This window comes from Cryptomeria japonica, chromosome 11, assembly GCF_030272615.1.
Source record: "Cryptomeria japonica chromosome 11, Sugi_1.0, whole genome shotgun sequence".
Taxonomy (NCBI): domain Eukaryota; kingdom Viridiplantae; phylum Streptophyta; class Pinopsida; order Cupressales; family Cupressaceae; genus Cryptomeria; species Cryptomeria japonica.
The window spans coordinates 308598051-308612757 of record NC_081415.1 but is presented as its reverse complement, the minus strand read 5'-3'; positions in this window follow the sequence as shown (position 1 = coordinate 308612757).

Here is a 14707-nt window from a genome sequence, read left to right as displayed (position 1 = left end):
TCCATATATGCAACATGCTCCTCCTCCAATTGGTGCCTCAAGCATGGGGTATGGTCCAAGAAGTTGGTCTCCACCTAAGAGCAATTTAGAACAGCAAATCAAGGACTTACAAAAGAAAATGGAGGACATAAATACACCGAAGCCAACATACACAATGAGAGACATATGTCCTTATCCATATGACAAGAGCATTCCAATACCTCTTTTTTCTACACACTTTGTGACACCTAAGTTTGATAAGTATAGAGGAAAAGGGGATCCTAAGGCACACATAAGACAGTTTTTCATAGCTTGCATTGAGGTAGCTTCAGAAGAGACATATTTGATGAGATTATTCCCACAAAGCCTAGGTGATCAAGCTATGGAATGGTTCTCCCAACTTCCACCTGGAATTAAGTCATGAGGTGACTTAGTAGAGGGATTTATTCAACATTTCTCCTACAATATAGAGACAGACATATTAGTCACTACTTTGTGCAACACCAAGCAAAAAGAGGGAGAGTCTTTTGCATCATTTTTACAAAGATGGAGGAATCTAGCCAACAGATGCTCTTGTGAAATTCCACAAAAACAAATGGTAGATATGTTCACCCAAAATGTTAACAAAGACATTGGCTATGATCTAAGGAAAGCTTGTTTGTCCACCTTCAAGGACGTCATTGAAAAAGGCTTAGTGACAAAAAAGGTCCTAATTGAACAAGGAGTCATTAAGATATTCAAGGAAAACAAAGATGACTTTAAAGGAAAAGACAAGCCAAGATTTTGGAATAAAAACAAGAACACAGTCAATGATGGTGTTGTTGATGCTAATATAGTGCGACCCAAATTTGTTTTTTTCGGATCAAATCAGGTGAATACTCAAACAACTTCTAAATCACGAAGGAAGTACACTCCATTGGGAGAACCACTTGAGTCAGTTTTCAAAAAGCTAGTGGCAAACAAGGTAATCAATATTTAATATTTTCCTCCATATGAACCAAAGGTTAAACCAAATTGGTGGAATGATGATGAATATTGTGAATTTCATAAGAGCAAGGGTCATAAGACAGGAAATTGTCATCGACTAAAGAACATCATACAAGATCTCATTGATAGAGGTGACATTGAGATTGAAGGACACTCATCCAATCAAGAACATGAAATGTTTAAGGAACCATTCCCAAAGCATGACAAGGGAAAAGCTGCAGCCACAAATGACCAAACCAACTATACCAGAGCATCTTATAACTATGATTCAACCATCAATCACATCTCGATGGACATATATGTCTCTACCATTATCATCAAGGACAAAACCCTTGAGAATTCTACCCAAAGACCCAAGATTTTCCTAAAAGGCATTGGATCTTCTTCCGAACCTACCTCTGAATGTAATGTTACAACTCGTCGAGGTAAATTCACTTTGCAAGGTGCTCCAGCTAAAAAACTTCTTCCTCATCGACTAAACCTGAGTATGACCTTGTAGAACAGCTAGGGAAGACACCCACACTTATCTCAATCCTAGAGCTCTTACGCATATCCCCCGCACATAAAGCCATTCTTGACCAAATCTTGAGAGACACTTTTGTCCCTACTGATCTAAACGTGGACCAGTTTCAAGCCATGGTGGGATACCTTTCCATTCCACACTCCCTTACATTCACAGAAGTTGACGACTCCTCCGTGAGCCAACCACATAATGCACCTTTACACATCAAAGCCTTCCTACAAAAACATCAAATAAAGCGGGTCCTGATAGATGGAGGAGCAGGTCTAAACATTTGTACATTGAGCGCTATTAAACAATTGGGATATTCTGAAAAAGTTATGAATTCTACACATGCAATCACCATCAAGGCATATGATGATGAAGAGTGCTCATCCAAGGGCACAATCACCTTACCTCTTAGAGTTGGCCCAGTTACAAAGGATGTGGTTTGTCAAGTCCTAGACCTAGATCTCACATACAATATATTAGTAGGACATCCTTGGATTCATGAAATGAGGGCAGTCCCATCTACATATCACCAATGCATTAAGTTTCCTCACAATGGAGTTGAAGTGACCATCAATGCTGACCCAAATCCATTCATATATTGCAACAATCTACAACCTAGATCAGAGATAACAATCCCAGTCAATAGAGAAGCTATTCCTTCATCAGCATATGTGGATCCAAAATCATTGAAATCTTCTACATCAAATCAAGCAGAGCTCAACAAAAAATTTAAGGTTAAAGACATGGGATGTGGTTAGTATATATTTCATGTTGATCAACTCCCACTATCTCCTAAGGTATTCAATCAACATGAACAATCTATAAACAATTTGAAAGGAATTGGGTGTGAACCACCTAGTGTTGTGGCTACTAAGTCTGAATGCAAATCTCCTCTAGTGGTGCAAGCATATCTTGATATCAATAGTCCTAAGAGTGGTTCCAACGAAGAATCTATTGAGCGTATTGCCAGCCCTCTTGAGAACTCACATAGCTTTACCGTTTCATCCACTCATTCTATTTCCACTCCACTTCTAGACTTGGATCAACAAGAATCACAAAAGCCCTTACTAATTGGGGATCAAAAATCAAGCTTTGAAAAGAAAAATCCAAAAGTAAAAAATAAAGAGAAGTCCTTTAGTCCAAATCAAAATCAAAAGCTATTGGATTCTGCCAAAATCAAAGTCAAGGATAAAAATCCTATACAAGAAAAAGAGCAAGAGTTGATCTCCCCTAATACCAAAATAACTAGGGGCAAAAGTTCTAAAATTTCAAGTCAAAAAGAATACTTGTTGATCCTAAGTCTCCATCATGCTATCCTACTTTAACTTCTTTTCACAATCATAAGCCTTCATCACTCATCCACTTGTTCCGCACATCCTTCCCCTTTTGGCGATACATCGTGGACCTTTAATGGAGCTTCCTTGAAGGACTTTGTTATCAACGATGCCCAAACCTCTTTAGGTGACACGCATACGGGCCTGTGTAGTCCACGCACTAGTAACTCTATCTCAGTTTCTTCATCAAGGAAGACAGTCACTCGAGATACACATCATTCAATCAAGGAACGTTGGAGTTAAAATCATAAGGTTAAGCCTCATACATTTGAGGTAGGTGACTTGGTCCTCGGAGAAAATCCAAAAAATCAGCAAGACAGAGAGAAGAAGGGCAAGTTCGAACCAAATTGGCTTGGTCCTTACATCATTATAGCAGCATATGGATTTGGGGCATATCAGCTCTCAACTGCAGAAGGTGAACCTTTGGAGGAGCCTATGAATAGCATGCACCTTCGCAGGTTTTACATATAGCTCTTCAGAGTATCCTAATTCAAAAAATACAAAAAATAAAAATAAATTCAAAAATATAAAAAAAATTATAAAACAAAAAAAATTGTTACTTGATGAAAACCTGGCAAACAGGCGCCTTGTGATAGAAAAAACATTGAAAAATTGAAAAAAGTAAAGAGAAATAATTTCGTCCAATGGTGAAAACCACTTCAGTGGCACCCTGGGCTAGTACCATGGTGAAAATTGGGTCACCAACACCATGTGTAGAGACATTGCTCCTCCCTCCTTCAGGATTCTCTTTCATCACTTCACTTTGCACACACTCACGACCAATTCATCCATAATAAACTTACACATTCCCATCATGGCTTGTTATTGATCTACCCAAGATTGGTTTGCCATTCATAATAAACCTCCCTTTTCACTCCTTTCCATCCATAATAAATCAGCTCCTATCTGTGGCTAAGGCAAATCCTACATCTAGTGATGGGTGTGGAACTGAGAACATCACATGTTTCGAGGAGTACAGTTTCTTCTAGCTTCCTTCAGTCTATCCACGCACAATCTGCAATAAAGCAACATTTGCATCACAAATCTGCAATAAAGTTTCATCTTCTCCGCAATAAAGTATTAGTTTCATGAATTCAGTCAGTTTTAGATGAGACAGCAACAACAATGGACTTCAACTAATCAAATCTTTCAACAGACTCAGACAACATATGGTTCAGTGCTATCTATCCTTTTTGTGAAAGTAAACATTGTGACCACAATCAAATAAGACTTATAAAAGTGACAAGAGACACTAAATTTGAGGACTACAATGGATGTTGGTGTCGAGTCTTGGTTTTCTTTTGATTTTATCTTTTGGTGACATGTCTTTTAGCTTTTTCAGGATGTCTCCGACTAGAGATTCTATCTCTAGGATGTCTTTGACTAGAAAGGCGAGGATGGGGTATCGTCACCTATTTGTATTTGTTGTCTGTGGATTGTCTTCTAGTAATGCTATGACTTGTCCAAGGATATGAGGACACTGTGAGTCTAGTATGAACTGGGGCATTCTTTGTTTGTGACTGTCTTATCTCCATGCAAACAGGTACAATGACTTTCTGGGTCGAACATATGCCTCGATTGTCATAACCTACTTGCCATAATAAAGCTCAATGATGGTAACGCACAAGAAGCTCTTTCACTTTCATATCTTCTATCTTCCATCCCCCTTTCTTGATTGACTTCCATCATCCTTCTCGAGTCCGCATAGCCTGCTATCACATGACTGAATATAATGACACACCAAAAACATTTGCATTTCATGTAGTTGCACCTGCATTACCACATATAAGCATTTCATACATACATATAGATATCACAACTGCATCACATCCTGCACACAACACCTGTTAGCACAATTTACATTTGTATTATCATATTCATCTGCATTACATACATTCACATTTGCATCATGCATACACATATAAAACATAAAAGAACAAAAAAATATATTGCATTGCATCATATACATATTTGCATCCATATCATAAGCATCACATAGAAACATACATCACATAGGTACACATGCATATAGCTACCACAAAGATGAATCATCTCATATATATAATCATAAGTGTCATGATACAATGATGTCAAAATACATATGGCTACAAAATCACCCGAAGATGTCTACATCATCATACAAAATGGTACAAAATTGATACATAAGAACCCACTGATAACTCCTGCCAACACTGTTGGTAGCCCCAATCCAGTTTGTGTCATGGTGTCCCATGCCACATGTCCCACCCTCATCTCCAGTCCCGGATCCTAGAACACTCATCTCAGTGCCTCCCTATCTCCATCTCGATTGTACGGAATCAACTCCCCGTCGATCAGTACCCATAGTATCCTGTAAACATCCTCTAAGGTGACTGTCATCTCACCCATCGGTAAATGAAATGTGCATGTCTCTGAGTGCCATCTCTTAGCCAGCGTAGTCAGCAACCCCATGTTTTCTCAAAACTCAGGCACATACAAAATATGTCTCAATCCCATAGCCTTAATCGCAGCTCGGTCCTTGGCTGTCAACTCAGGTCGCAACCTCTAAGTCGATGGGAATCTCTCCCGTGACTCCAGCATAGGCAAATACTCCTGTAGTCACACAAATCAATCATCTCAGTCCTAGTGACACTCACTATTCATCACAAAGTGTTGCTTCTATCCTAGTTGTACTCCCTGTTCATCACAAAGTACTACGTGTTTGGTACTCCCTGTTCATCACAAAGTACTACGTGTTTGGTACTCCCTGTTCATCACAAAGTGCTACTCACATTTGCACTCACTATTCATCACAAAGTGTTGCTCATATTTTAGTACTCCCTGTTCATCACAAAGTACTATATCTTGGTACTCACTGTTCATCACAAAGTGCCTTGATCTATCTTATCCTACGGCCTATGCTTGAGTGAATCCTCTTGAGTAGTTTCCTAATTGGCAACGTATGTTCTATCATAGAATTGTCAATCCTAGCCCTATTTGCTATCCTAGTTTTCCCTAGAGGACCTACTTGAGTGTAGCCTCTTAGTAGCTTATCCAATCGACAACGTATGTTCATAACAGAACTGCCGATTTGACCTAGAAGACACAAATTCACATTTTTGGACACAAACGTGCTTTCATGACATAAACGCTCTTTTAGACCGCATAAACGTGCCTGGCACCAACGTAGACGCGCCTACATGTTTTTGACATTTTTTGGACCCTATTCTAAGCGCATTTATTACTCTACCTAGTATGCATTAATGACAACAATAAATGCATCAAAGTATAAGGAGGTTTTGTGGTACTTACTGGCTCTCCTGCCTCTGCTGGCCTCTGGAATTGGCGAATGCGATCGAATCTGTGAACCAAAGCCATCGCTGCTGACTGCTGCTGCTCTTTTCTCTCTCTGCACTCTAATCTCTTAGAGGTGTAGATGACAATGAGGATGTATTTCCCTCGTGGTCTATCTTATAGACTGCCCTAGCCCTCGTTTCCCGAGTCAATCTTCATTATCCCGTGACTCTGTCACTTTATCTGGTCAATCCATTCTATCCCGTCTTTCTTATTGAGAGATTGTCTGCGATCTTTTCAGACATTTTTTCATCCAATCTCTCGAGGGGGCATATCATTCCCATCTTGGGGCAACTTTGTATCACTTCATATTATCTTCTTTGAAACAACGCAACAAGCTGCATTGTCTCAAAGAGGGGCAAAATGTAGACACCCAAAATTGTCATGTCTAATTAAATAAATATCTTTATTTATTTAATTATTTTAGCCTAATTCATCTATTAATTAAATAAATCCTTATTTATTTAATTAGTTCATTTATCCTCTTCTAGCCTTATTTCTCATTTAAATAAATACCTTTATTTATTTAAATAGCCCTTTTCCTAAATTAAATAAATACTCTTATTTATTTAATTATCCCACTTCTTCTATTAATTAAATAAATCTTTATTTATTTAATTAATTAATTAACCTTTTCCACCTATGACACATGTCATTCATCTCTTAATTCATACACTACCTACCCCTTTCATTATTTTATTATTTCTTTTACCTACCCTCTAATCATAGCCGACCTCCTTTTACACCTCTCAATCTTATCCCTCCATTTCATATAGTGTCTTCTATATAAGGAGATGCTTCCTTCATTATCAAACCCCCCGTTGACTACTTGACTACACTATGCTTTTGAACATAGGCGATCCTACTTGCAACCACATTCCGTTCTTTGTTGAGCTCTTGTGCACATAAAATCTGAGAGCAAATATATCAAGCAAGATCAATGGAGATAGGAAGAATGGAGATCCAAACCCTATTGGACATGTGATGGTATGATCTTTGTGATTTCATTTGATTTGCATTGTCTTAGGCAATCTTCATATGTTATGGTGGATCTTTGTTGTTGTTAGGGTAGGGTTTTGTGGTTGAATTCATTTAGCCTTTCAATATCGTTATCATTGTTAATCCATTTTCACCATAAACAAGTTGCACTATGTATCTATCCTCGTGTTTGTGTGGAGTTTGTATTGGGTGTGAGGAGATGATTTTCCCTCACTCACTTAGGTGAGACACGGAAAGTCATGATTCTCCTTCACCGGTGTGGCTATCGTGTTTGTATATATATGTGTGTATGTGTGTGTGTACGTGTTGTTCAATGATGTAGGAATTGTAGGTACAAGCTACTGACTCCACCTGGCTCCATAGGTCTGAGCGTACCTAATTAACCTGATGGAAGTGGAGGAGATGGTTTTAAGGCCCTAAATATCATCCCTAGCCTTGCTCGATTGTGAACATTGTCAGTCATTTGTCAATCTTGTTGGATCGCCAACCAGGCAACCTTTTCGACGTTGGTATGCGGGTCATGTCTTTATTTTGTTTAGCTGAGTTTTATGTGTTATGCGTTTTGTAACTTTACTAATTCCTCCATAGTGTGTTTTTATGTGATTTTAATTATGAAAACCTTAGAGTAACTAATAATTAATGTGTGTTGTCTTGCATAAATTAAATAAGGGATAAATTTTATAGGACCCTTGTATTATAAAAATAAATAAATAAATCTTACCTAGGAATCTAATTAAATTATTTGGTTAATGCATCATATAATGTATTGTATATTGTGTTTTGTGTTTTGTTAAAAAAACTTATTAAGACTATTAAAAGAATAAATATCTTGATGGCTTTTTGTGTGAGGGAATTAATTTTAAATTAAAAATATGAATGTTTTTAAATTTGAGAAGAAAGTCAATTTGAATTTTATGACAAGTAGAATTTTCATAAATAAAGTATTGTGCCCTAAAAAGATATTTTTGGTAAAAATTCCTATATATTTGAGGATTTTTTCCAAAAGAGGGGTTCTCTTCATTCTCAAAAAATTAGCTCTCTGTGGTTGGAAGTGGATTTGCTCAAGGTATTGAAGAAATTTTGAAGTGGATTGAGTTGGGTGTAAAGCTTTGAATCCATCTTCCACTCTTCATTTCCAGGAAAGCAAAATAGGTAGGATTTTAAATCTATGGTTTGAATTTAGTGTTGATTATGAAATCTCTGTGTGTTTGTATAAAAATTCTCTGTTTAGTTGTTTAAATTTCTCCATGAGAATCTCTAATTTGTTGAGTAAAAGAAAATAATTTTAGTTGTTAAATATAGTTTGGAGAAGTTTTTATTTCAAAATTTTGGTGCCCATTTTGTGTCTAGAAAATGGAAAAACTCATTTACTTGAAAAATTGTTGGTTGTTGGTTGTTGGTTGTTTTTGTACAACTGTGTTTTGCTAGTAAAATCTGTTATTTCTCTATTTTTGCATTACAGAGAAAAGGGAAATAATTTTTTTACTGATTTATTAAATGTGGGGGGGCTATGATTTTAGAGTTTTTGTTTTTGTTAAATTTTGTTTAAAAAAAAATTTAAAAAAAAATTATTTTTATATTTTTTGGGGGGGCTTTTGGTGCCCTGTGGGTAACCCCATGATGGGATGGGGTTTGGGATAGACTAGCCTAGTCTATGCTCTTGGATCCTTTCCTTGGATCACCAGGTGTTCTAACCACACCCTAGGGTCTCTAGGACTCCCCCTACTTGTGGAATCCCCTGACCTTGCCCAATCCACCCACCAACAAGTTGAAAAACTACTCCTAAGGTCTCACCTACTCATGAGATTCAAGAAACCCTTACTTAGGCCAATAAGGGTTAGGCTTGTTCCACACCTTCCTAGGTCTTAGCAAGGTTAGGTCAGGTATAATTCATGGTTTTTCCACCCATTCATGTGCCCCCAAGACGTTTCAAGCTTCCAACCCCTTACCGATTTCACTATTTTGTGTTTTGCCTACAAAATAGGGCTACAAGGATTATGACCAATTAGGCCTCCTACCCGATCCTTTAGGGCTCCCTCTCACAAATGATGCACTTGCTTGTGAAACTTCCCAAAAGAACTACTATTCATTTGGCAAGGACTCAAGTATTTTTTAGGTTTTAGGTCTCCAAGTGTCCATACACTGCCCTAGGTGGATTTTAAGGTTTTTAAGGGTTTTTAGGAGGGCTTTTTTTGGCTTGCCAGGGTCACAGTGTAGGTTTGGTGCTCTTGCCACCTTGTCTGGATTGGTGGAAGCTCCTCCTTCACACCAATGGTGTCACTCACCCCTCTACAACTCCTCCAAAGGGTGCCTCCTCCTCTGACCTTCCTTGCTCTCCAAGACCTTTGCAACTTAACCCTTCCTAGTCGAGCACTGTCCAATCTCGCCTAGGAGTGGGTCTTCAAATGGCCTCCTTGAATTTTCAAGGGCCCTTCTTGCATTAAACTATAGTACAGGGTCATTACTCTCATTCCCCATGGTTTCATGGTGATTCCACAATGGGGAATGGAGTTATGAACCCATTTATTCAAACCAATCCAAAACTGGACAGGGAGAAGCAATTTACAAAATATTTACAAACACACCATACTTTCCAAACAAAAACCTAATCTATATGCTCAAAATGAAATTATTTACACCATAGAAGACACTCCATAAATTTTTGTTCACAAATCAATCCATTAATGGTCTTTCTTTACTCCATCTGTGCCAACTGGCAACAAAATTGCAGTCACAGTCAAGTCACCTTGCTTGGGCCGTACAATATATAACATCCAACCCATTAACTTAGGGTTTTCAATTACTTATAGCACCTTTTCCTCGGTCTATGTTCCCATATTAGGGTTTTCCATGCTACATTAAATATTTTGACCTCATGGTGGAAAAGTTGCTTGACAACTTTTAAAAGTTGTCATGCAACTTTTGAGCAACTTTCTCAATTTGCTTTTCTTGACTCCTAGACCCATATTGGGCAAGCCTAAGGACACCAACATGCTAAGAAGGACCCCTAAACACCTCAAAGGTACACATACCCTCTATTTCCAAACAAACTCAACTTTTGACTCATGACCCTAGGACCTCAACTAGGACCTTAACTAGGACCAATGAGCACATGGCTCTTATTCTATATACAATGGCTTCATTGAGAAGAAAAGACACAATCAAAAAAAAATGGTGGGAGCCTTTTGAAGGGTTCTCCTACACCATACTCCCCCTCTACAACAAAATAAGGAATTAGGGGAGTGAGAAGAGTCAGATCAATGCCAAGCTTCTTGAACTTTCTCTCCTCCACCCAAGTAGCTTCAGATACAGGTTGACTTGCCCACTTCACTAAGTACTCCATATAGACCTGGTGTCTAGTAGACTTCTTCACCCTTGACTCCAAGATCTCTTCTTCTATAGGCTACTTCACTTGAGGTAAGTTATTCACATCCAAGTCTTGTAGTACCTTGGATTGGTTCTCAGTCTGCCCTTCTATCTCACCCTTATACATGATTAGATTAGCAACATTAAAGACTAGAGAAATGGCTAAGTCTGAAGGAAGTTCAACCTTATAGGCGTTCTCACCATATTTTGCCAGAATTCTACAAGGTCCTACCCTCTTCATTTGCAGTTTGGTAGGCTTACCACTTTGCATCCTAGCTTTGCTCAAATGGACCATCACATAGTCACCCACCTTGAATTGAACCTCTCCCCTTTTCTCATCCATTTTGACCTTCATTTTTTGAGTAGATTCAAGGATGGCTTTCTTGACTTTCTCTTGAACTTCCTTGATGGTTTGAGTGAAGTCCTCTGCTTGCCCACTTAGCATCTCCATGGAACCAAGTTCACTGAGTTCACACACTCCTCTTGGATGTCTACCATAGACAACCTCAAAAGGACTACTTCCAGTGGTCCTATTTACACTATCATTATATGCATACTCTACTTGAGGAATGATTAGGTCCCATGTCTATCCATACTCCTTAGTTAAACACCTCAACAAATTGCCTAACACCCTATTGATGACTTTAGTTTGACCATTAGTTTGTGGATGGTAAGATGAGCTAAATGAGAGATTAGTTCCAAGTCTCCTCCATAATGTTTGCCAAAAATGTCCCATGAACTTATTGTCCCTGTCTGAAACATTGCTTAAAGGGAGTCCATGAATCCTAACAATCTCCTTAAAGAAGAGATGTGCAACATAGCTAGCATCCTGTGTAGTCTTACATGGAATGAAATGGCTCATCTTGGAAAATATATCTACTACCACATAGATGTTGTCCATACCTATCTTTGTCTTGGTAAGTCCTAACACAAAGTCCATGCTGACACATTCCCAAGGCCTATTTGGGACCGGCAATGGTTGATAGAGACCAACATTGCTTGATCCTCCTTTTTCTCTTTGACACACACCACATTGCTCCACATACCTCTTCACATCTCTTGGCAACTTGGGCTAACAGTAGTACCTCTGTACTAAGTCCAAGGTTTTTTTGACTCCAAAGTGTCCACTTAAATTGCCATTGTGTTTCTCTTGGATGAGGTTTTCCCTCATGGATCCTCTTGGCACACACAACTGATTACCCTTGAATAGGAGACCATTTTGGAGAGTGTAATCTGCATACTCACCATGGAAATGGTTCTCAAACTCCTTGCAAACCTTGTAAGATGATGAGAAGTCTTCATCTCCTTCATAGAGGTCCTTGAAAACTTCTATTCCCATGCTCTGCAACTGTAACTCTTGAACTGTCAACAACTTCCTGCTTAAAGCATCTGCCACCTTGTTGAGTTGCCCCTTCTTATGCTTGATGGTGAAGGTGAAGGATTGGAAGTATTTCATCTATTTAAAATGTCTATTGCTAAGCTTCTCTTGAGTGTTAATGTAACTCAATTCCTGGTTGTCTGTGAACAGCACAAATTCCTTTGGAAGTAGGTAATGCCTTAATTTTTTAAGAGACTGCACTAATGCATACAACTCTAGGTCATAGGTTGAGTACTTCTTCTTTGCTTCACTAAGCTTCTCACTAAAAAATTCCATAGGTCTTCCCTCTTGACTCAATACACCCCCTACTAAAATTCCACTTGCATCACACTCCAATGTGAATAGCTTATCAAAAGTAGGTAGGAGTAGGATAGGTTTTGTGGCTACTTCTTGCTTCAACAATTGAAATGCTTTGTTAGCCTGCTCAGTCCATTTAAACTTAGTTTTAAGGCCTCCTTTTATGGTGTCAAGGACTGGTGCACATATGCCACTGAAGTTCCTCACAAACTTTCTGTAGAATTGGGCTAAACCATGGAAACTCCTAACTTCAGTCCCTATTCTAGGTGCAGGCCAATTCAAGATTGCCTCCACTTTGCTTGGATCCATCTTCAAGGTTCCCTTTGACACCACAAATCCTAAGTAGACCATCTCTTGCTTCAATAAGTCACACTTCTCTAGGTTGATGGACAACTTCTCCTCATGCAACCTCTCTAAAACTAACCTCAAATGCTCAAGGTGCTCCTCTTTGGTTCTGCTATACATGAGAATGTCATCTAGGTACACCACCACAAACCTACCTGTGAAATCTTTTAACACCTCATTCATCAACCTCATGAAGGTGCTTGGGGCATTGGTGAGTCCAAATGGCATCACAAGCCATTCATACAATCCTTCTATGGTCTTGAAAGCAGTCTTCCACTCATCACCCTCCTTGATTCTAATCTGGTGATAACCACTTTTAAGGTTCAACTTGGTAAAATACATAGCACCTCCTAAACAGTCCATCAAATCCTCTATTCTAGGAATAGGAAAACTTATGGTGATCCTATTGATTTCCCTTGAGTCAGTGCAAAGTCTCCACTTGCCTCCCTTCTTTGATGCTAGCACTACTGGGACTGCACATGGGCTGATGCTCTTCTTAATCAGTCCTTGTTCCAATAACTCATGTACTTGCCTTGCCACCTCCTTGTTTTGGTTAGGTGTGAGCTTATATGCAACTTTGTTAGGTAGGGATGCTCCGAGAACAAAGTCTATTTGTTGACTTATAGACCTTCTTGGTGGGAGTGTTGTAGGTGCTCCATCACTCACTATGTCCTTATACTCTTGCAACATTTGCTTCACCTCCTTCGGTACTTCTGCCTATAACTTGTCTTCCTCCTCTTTTGGCTTCACAAAGATGGCACACTTCACTATCTCCTCCTCATGTAGCAAGTGTAAGAACTCTTTACCAGTAGCCAATAAGACACTAGGTGTTCTTGAAGTTCCCTCTTCATCCTTTATCAAAGACTAAATCTTAAAGGTCTTGTTGTCCTTCTTGAAGGAAATGGAGTTCTCTTCTCCATCATAGATCACCTTCCTATCAAATTGCCAGGGCCTACCTAGAAATAGGTGATAGGCATCCATGGGTAACACATCACAAAGGATCTTATCCTTGTATCCTCCAATATAAAACTCTACCCAAGTCTGTTCATTGACTAGCACACTCTGCTCATGATTCAACCATGTCACCTTGTATGGGCTAGTGTAGGGTATCCTTGTGAGTTTCAACTTCTTGGTTACCTCCTCTGATATTATTTTATTGGTTGACCCTGAATCAACTATCACCTTGCAAACTTTACCAAGGATCTTGCATCTCACCCTAAACAATGCTCTCCTATGCTTAGGTTCATTCTTGACTAGAGGTCTTATCAAGAACCTATTGAACATTACATTTTCTCCAATCTCTGATTCAATATGGTCCACCTTAGGTGTCTTTCTACTTGAAGAGTCTTCATGTGCATAAGCAACCCTCTTTCCATTGTTAGATGATGTAGGCTTGTCAGGGCATCTATATGCCGGGTGTCCCAATTGTCCATAGTTGTAACATTTCAGGGTTGCAAAGTAGGAGTTACCCCTGCCGATACCTCTACCTCTACTTGGACCACCTTGTGCACCTCTTCCTCTAGAATGGCCCCCTCTGAGATTGGTTTCACTTCCATGTTCAGTCAACTTGGCTTCTCCTTGGTTCCTCTACTCATTTGCCTTGCTTTGGTAACCACCTCGGTGATTCATTTGTTCTCTACCTCTGCCTTTACCCCTGGTATTAGAGTCTCCTTTCCTTTTGTTCCTCTCTTCCACCTTGACAGCAAGCTAATGACATTTTTGAATAGTATTAGGAGTCCATAGGCTTATCTCCTCTTGAATGTTCCACTTTAGGCTGCTTAGATACCTAGCCACCTTAATAGATTCATCTTCTTGGAATTTGGATCTAAGACAAAGTTTTTGAAATTCTTTGGTGTAGGAGGTCACATCAAGGTCTTTTTTCTTCAATCCCTATCTCTTCTTATGAATTTGGACTTCATAATCCTCTGGTAAGTAGTTCTCCTTGATCTTACTCACCATGGCCTTCTAATTGGCAATAGGTAGCTTCCCCATGCTAACTCTCTCTTCTTGCAGGTACTTCCACCATGTTAAAGTTGCTCCCCTTAATCTTGATTTGGCAACCTTAACCTTTTGAGCCTCTATCACTCCCTCACACTCAAAGTGGTTTTCCATACCCTCAATCCATTCCATGACAGTGTCAATGTCCATTCTTCCACTGAAATGTGGCAATCCTTCAAA